Raw genomic sequence first — 6,000 nt, forward strand, 5'->3', positions numbered from 1 at the left:
CCAATAGTCACTTGAGTGGCAGCGTGGCGTAGCGTGCCTTCCACACTTCCGCCCCAGTGTGTAAATTGTTCCGCTCTCCCGTCGACACACATTGGCTCCAACGAACTGCAGCGGCCAATGTGGCATATATTTATTACATTTTTTATCTACATCTATGGTGAGCACTATCTAATCAGTAAATCAGCAATGATGTGCCTACACAACAGATGAAGTTCAGAAATCAGGCTCAAATAGCCAGACCGATAAATGAAGTGGGGGGAAAAAACAACGCTGAACGAGCGCAACTCAGTCTGGATTGAAGGCTACATTTTTGACAATAAGAACATCAATCAATCAATCAATCTCACCTGGGTTGAGGAAGGTCAGGGCCTCCATGTGGTGCGGGTTGAACAACCTGTCTTTAGTGTGCAGACAGGCTCTCTCTTTCCTCAGCTCCTCCTCTCTCGTCCTGGCCATGCAGATCTCTTCGTCCACCAGGGACAGCGTGCTCCTGGAGCGCAGCTTGAAGAACGGGTTGCTGAGGAAGGTCTTCTCCTGGGGCTGCTCACAGGCCTGCTTACACAGTACAGTACAGTACAGTACAGTACAGTACAGTACAGTACAGTACAGTACAGTACAGTACAGTACAGTACAGTACAGTACAGTACAGTACAGTACAGTACAGTACAGTACAGTACAGTACAGTACAGTACAGTGGGCGGACAGTGATGCTGCATGTATCTATGACTATTGACTACTAACCCATTTAGGACTGAGCCCCATTCTTAAAAAAACGTCCTAAAATCCTAAAAGTTTTCTGAAAAACCCATGTTCCTATGTCAGTGGTGTAGTGCTTTTTCATGTCAAGGACCCCCAGAATTATCTGTATTTGGCCACGGACCGGATCCCCATCTGAAAATATGTTGTTCCAGCTAGGGACCCCCCAGAAGCAAAGATTGAGTTAAAAACTCTGAAAACGTGTGCAAATCTTTGAATATATATTTTGACGTGAAATAGTTTGAGCAATTACTAGGCATAGATACAGTTTTTTCCCGTTTTTTTCCCCCCAGTTAGGATTTAGAAGACTTTTGTAGAATCTGGTCTCAGGTCTTAATGGTTTAAAGTAAACTAAATCAAAATATGCTGTCAAAATAAATCAACATGACTGGTACGTACCTTGTTGAGGCAGTAGTCAGAGTTGCTCCTGACTATCAGGCTGGAGGTTCCCAGTTTGATGAAGTTGGAGTTAGCCGCGTCCACACTGTTGTACAATTTATACATTTAGCAGACACTCTTCATCCAGTAAGCAAGGTAAACCTGAGGTAATACATCAAATTATATCTAGGATCATAGGTAAACCAAAAACCTAGCATCAGTCCAAGTCCAGTATAATATGAACAAATAAATCATCTGTGTTGAAACTATATGCCAGGTCTATAGGTTAATCTCTCATCTGTCTATTATAATCCGTCTATATAATCTATATAATGTAATGTCTATATGTGACCAAATTTGACTGAATTTGAATTATTTTGAATTTTCGTTTTTTCATGTCATATAAAGCAGGGAATCATAGCTTCAAATTGACATATTGGTTGTTCAGTTTGACCCACCAGTTTTGGAGATATGGCTTATAGAGTAATGTTTTGCAGAAAGCGAGTTGAGAAAACAGGCTTGAAAGGTTCACTTCTGTGGACTCATTACACCGAGCTACATGTTTAAGCATTTATTTTATATTTACATGACGATTTCAGCTCTGAAACTTATTTCAGACATGCTCTAGTATGTGAAGAGTCTGCCTATGCTATTAACTCATTAAAAAAAAAACTTTTTCTCCTCTGGTGAAAAGCTGTTTTGATTGCATCAATATGCAAGACAAAACTTAGACTCCTGTAATGGCCATGATCTTTAGCGGCGTTTATCTCCAAATTGAAGCTCAGGTGAGGTTATATGAGGTGAGGCACATTAGGATGTCAATAAAAAAACCTCCCGCGTTGCTCCGGTTAGCAGATCAGTTTGTTTCATGCTAGTGAATGGTCAAATGGAGCGGCGGAAACGGGGTCGGCTAATACTTCCGGTTCAAAAGCCGCGTCACAGGGTCCGCAATTTGTAGTTTTTTCTAGTTTTTTGCCTGGCACAGGTAAAAGGGCGCCCATAAAAACGCCTGGCTTTTAAGTGCTACGGCCTAAGACGGAGTAACGATATTTTTAATTATTTTTAATCGCATAGAGTTTATGGCTATACACTGTATACAGTACCCACCTCTGATCACCTAGGACCATTGTGTTATTTGCGTTGTGGTTAGTCGGGACCTTGGCCGGTGAGGATGTGATGATAAAGGATGGTGTGAGCGGGGTACTGGTGGATCTAGGGATACTTTGGCCCCTCTCTCTCCTAAAGTCGTTCTCTCTCTCCATCGCCATGCGGATCTCCTTCTCGATGGGAGTCTCCGGGTCGTCGTAAGGAGACTTGTAGCTGGAGTCGTCCAGGCCAGAGTCCTCGGAGCAAGGGCTGAACTGGGTGTGAGGATAGTCTCCCAGCAGGGTCAAGTTCTCCAGCTCGTGGGCCTTCCTGTAGTACAAAAGAATATATCAAATATCACAATATTTATTAAATACGATAGGATACACTGCGATAATATCGCATTATGATTAGGGATGTCCCGATACACTTTTTTTAAAGAATAATATTTATAATAATACAAAAAGAAAAAAAGATCATACTTTGAAGTCCACCGAATAAAGTTTATAGCTGAATATCTCATGTTGTGTTTATAGCAGACTCCTCACTCAACTGTGCACTTTGGGCAACTCGAAAGCAAACTCCACATGCTCCAACATTTTATTTACCTGCCATAGTGTCAACCGCATACCCCTGTGTCAGATCGGAGGTTAGATTGGCATATTCGCCGATACCGCTATGACCCGATATGACCAAATAAGGGCCGATCCGATACTTTTCCGATACCGATACAGTATCGGGACATCTATAATTATGATGCTACTTTTTTTCTGTGGTGCTTTGTGAGGTTGTAAATTAGCAATTTTAGAATATGTTGGTGTACACACAATGAGCAAAAATTGCAGATCTACAAGCTCACAACGTGTCGCAATGGGACGCATTGTGAGCTTCTGCTACTTCTTGGTGAAGAGATAGAGAGAATAGATTGTGTAGCGGTCAACGTCAAGTTGTTAATCAAGTCTGGTTCTCTAAGACTAGAGGGTTTAAGTATTTAACAATATATAACTACCTGTGAGGTCTCTCCACGTTGCGTACAGGCGTGTACATGAAGCTGTGACTGCCGTGCAGCATGGGCTGTCTGGTCGTGGTGGGCAAGGCGACGCGGTTCTTGGTCTGCTCCTCCATTTCCAGCCACTGTTTGCGCGCCAGCCTGAAGTCCACGTGTTCCGTGCTGACGTTCTCGCTCACGGTCTCCTGGATGACGCAGAAGTCCTTCGGCAGCTTCTTGCCGGCGAGATCCGTGACGAGGTGCTGGTGGCACTTGTCGCCACCGCCGCTGCTGCTGTCTTTCCCGCTTTTGCTGCCGTCTTCCGAAATCCTCGACAGGACTTGAAGCGTCAAAGGGTTATATGTGACTTCCTGCGGAGGGCTGGGGAACGAGAGGTTGTCGTCGGGTTGTTCCAGCACGTCCTCCTCCAGGGGAAGTTCCACAATCTGAACGCCGTCGCCATCGTTTGTGTCTATCATCTATAAGGATGCGACAATAATCAATATTTCATAGTATGACAATTGTGATTAAACATCATTTGTGAGCAGAGATGTTTATCAAGCAATAAAAATCGCTTGCGTCAGCATGGGAACCTGGTGTCTATTTTAAATGTAAAGAGTGCCAGCCAGTGCCTACGTGTCTGTCTACTCCAAAACTGTATCTACACACACATTTTCCACATCCGCTGTTTCTCTCTAGATCTAGAACATGGAAAAGGTGAATTGATCCCAGAGTATGATGGATGATATTGACAATTTGACAATGCTTCCATCGCTATACTCTCACCTCAACCTTCTGCACGAAGAGCTCCTGGGCGCTCAGCTGCAGGCTGTCCAGATACGAGTCGTCGTCCTCCTTGTTGATGGACGAGGAGAATATCGACCTCCACTTCTCGTTTGCGTTTGTGTCGCTGTCTGACGAAACGGCCTCGATCTCCACCCGCAGGCACTCGTCCACCTCGTCGGAGAAGTCCGACATAGACTCTTCTCTGAGGAAGTACTGCCCCAGTGTCAACTCTTCCACCAGCTCCGTAATCCGCGGCTCAAACGGGATTTCGTCAGCCTCCGCGTCCTCCACTTCCACTTCCAGGTCTCTGTCGAGACCTGGATCGTGATCCGCAGCCTCAGGCTCGACGTCTAGCTCACAATCCATTTCAGGCTCAGAGTCGTGGTGGCAACTCCTGTGAGTGGCATTGGTGGATAGAAATATCAAATATCAATATTTTTTCAAGAAATACCTGAATATCTGCACTGTATTGTGATGATATCATTCTGATGATAACATAATATAGTTTGTTTTCCAAAATAGAAAAAAAAAAAGTCTTGTATAGGGCATACTGCATAGCAGTGGGTGTGGTTTTCTGGTTAATCTGAAAAATCGGCCATTCATTTTTCAGATGTTTCATGCTAGTGAAGGGTCAAATGGAGCGGCGGAACCGGGGTCGGCTAATACTTCCGGTCCGCCACAGGGTCCGCAATTTGTAGTTTTTTTTCTACTATGGCACCCGTAGAAACGCCTGGCTTTAAATGTGAAGTGCTATGGCCTAAGATGGAGTAGCGATATTTTTATACAATTATTTTAAGCCTAGAAACAAGCCATCCAGGATCCTGGTGAATCATGACCATAAAACCAAACCACTAAACAAAGAGTATTTATTAAATATCATATCATTAAATATTCAATCTTTTTTTTCTTCTTCACAGAATCAAAGGTGTTATGGTCATGAATCACCAGGACCCTGTATGGCTTGATTCTAGGCTTAAAATAATTGATATACATATTTTTGTAAACCTCTATGGAAAAATAAATGAATGGTCGATTTTGCAGTGGAACCAGAAGACTACGGACACTGCTATGTGGCTGCCCTATATTATAAATTTAACATAAGGTTTAAGTGAATAAGACCAGGAAGAAAACAACACTCTTCCATAATACAATATTACAACCCCAGACGACATATACTGTATTCTAATATCACAATATCCATAATATCCATATATTGCCCATGCAGCACTATAGAGCGTCGCAGTCCCGCCCCATTTCAGAATGACGAGCGGCCTGGAACAGAATTTCCCATTCATTTTTCCCAGGCATAGACGTTTCAAAAAGTATTTATTTAAAGGCCTGTATGCCTCGGACAAAGCCAACTCGGATGGTGACAAATCATGACAATAAACAAAAAGAAAATGGGCCGAACAAATAATTAGTAAGAAGAAAAACAACAAAAACAAACAAAAAAATATTTTGTACCCTCCCCCTTTTTTCTTCTTTCTAATTATTTGTTCGGCCCAAAAGAGTGTGTTTATTGTCATGATGATTTGTCATGATCCCAGTTGGCTTTGTCCGAGGCTTAACGATCTTTAAACAAATACTTTCTGAAACGTCTATGGGAAAAATGAATTGGAAATTCTCTCCCGGGCCGCTGGTCGGGGGCGGGACTGCGTTAACATCCCTACCCGTGAGCTCCTTCCACGTTGCAGTCAGGATGAGGGTCAGTCTCTGGCTCGGGGTCTGAAGGAGGGTCAGCCACCGCATGCTCAGGGTCACGTTGAGTGTCGACCTCTGGCTCGCTGTCCGGTGGAGGGTCAACAGCCCCCCCTGGCTGAAGGGGGTGGTGGTGCTCGTCGGGGCCTGCAGCCTCCAGGGTCTCGGGGTCTTGCTCTTGCTCCCGCCGGCGGCGGTGGGCCTCGCTCTCGTAGACGCTGTCGGCGCTGGACGGCGTGTCCGAGGCGGACGACGAGGCCACCGACTCGTTCCTGTTGAGCTCCTCAGAGCGCGGCGCCTCCTCCAAA

The sequence above is a fragment of the Protomyctophum parallelum genome, assembly GCF_964188405.1.
Source record: "Protomyctophum parallelum genome assembly, chromosome: 12".
NCBI classification, from domain to species: Eukaryota; Metazoa; Chordata; class Actinopteri; order Myctophiformes; family Myctophidae; genus Protomyctophum; species Protomyctophum parallelum.